Genomic DNA, 1,287 nt, shown 5'->3' on the forward strand with positions numbered 1-1,287 from the left:
GTCAGCAGAAGAGAGAAAACAAAGGCCCAGGGGTGCTTTTCCCACCAGCCTGGTCAGGGCCAGGAGGCAAGGCTTGCCAGGTTGGGGAGCGCCTGCCTGCACCCCAGGCAGGCTTGTGCCCAAGTGCCAGCTCTTCATCAGACATCCAGGAGGGTGACAAGGAGCTTGTGGGGGGACCTAGGAGAGAAACTGCACCCAGCTAAGCCCCTTCACCAGGGCGACTGGGTGAGGACTAGGTGAGTTCAGTCCAGGCACCTGACTTGAGAGATGTCACTGTCCTCTGAGTAGCTTGACTAGTGATGATCACTCGCTATGGCACCAGAAAGGGTTTTGTTTGTGAATTTTAGGTGCTTTAAGACAGTTTTCAGGAAGTTGGCAGGCCATAGAATTTAGGAAACCACTTCAGAGGCCAGGGTCTGAGAGGTGTCAGAGAGGCAGTCTGCTCTTGGACCACACCCTGGGCTCCTGGGCCAGACGGAGGCAGCAGCCCCTCCAGTCAGTTCACTGTTCAATAATTTCCCTACCGTCAGCTTCAGAAACCAGTTCCGCTGGGGCACAGCTCTTTACCACCCTCACAGAGGGGCATTTCCCGAGCTGAGCCCTGACACTTGGTGTCCTGCAGGGGGTCTCCTTGGGAAGGTCTCAAAGGCAGCCCAGTCCATGTCAGTCAGCAGAAGAGAGAAAACAAAAGGCCCAGGAGTGCTTTTCCCACCAGCCTGGTCAGGGCCAGGAGGCAAGGCTGGCCTTTGTATTGATGTTATAAAATAAATAAAATAAAAAGTCCACTACTTGGAATTGGAACAGTGACGGAAGTTCATAAACGTCTTTCCTACTGGGCCATCTCACAGAACTGGAGGGTATTCTTTCTTTAGATGCATGTAAAAGTAAGCTTCTTCTCTCTTTCTTTTTTTTTGTTAACTTCTTTCAAAATGTATCTCTCAGTCCATCAATGTGTTTTTAGCTTTCCTTGTGATCCCTAAGTAATTTGAACTTTCAAGCCTGTACCTTATATTCTCTTAGCAAATCATCTCCTTTCTCAAATCTGCTGCTTTTCCTTCTGGGTTGCATTTCCTATTTCTACTGATAGCATCATTTTTGCCACCAGTCACTGACTCAGAGCCTTGGGGCATCTTTAATCCCTGCTTCTGCCTCCAACCCTGCCCACATGCTCCATCCAAGTCCTCTCACATCACATCTCACCTTCCTGCTTCTACCCTTCTGGCTCAGGTCCTCCTGCACCTTGCTAGTTCCCAGGCTGGAGTGCTCACTTCCAATGTCACCATTCTG

Source organism: Bos grunniens, chromosome 1, assembly GCF_055505025.1.
Source record: "Bos grunniens cultivar Pamir isolate PY7600 chromosome 1, Bosgru_T2T1.0, whole genome shotgun sequence".
NCBI lineage: Eukaryota > Metazoa > Chordata > Mammalia > Artiodactyla > Bovidae > Bos > Bos grunniens.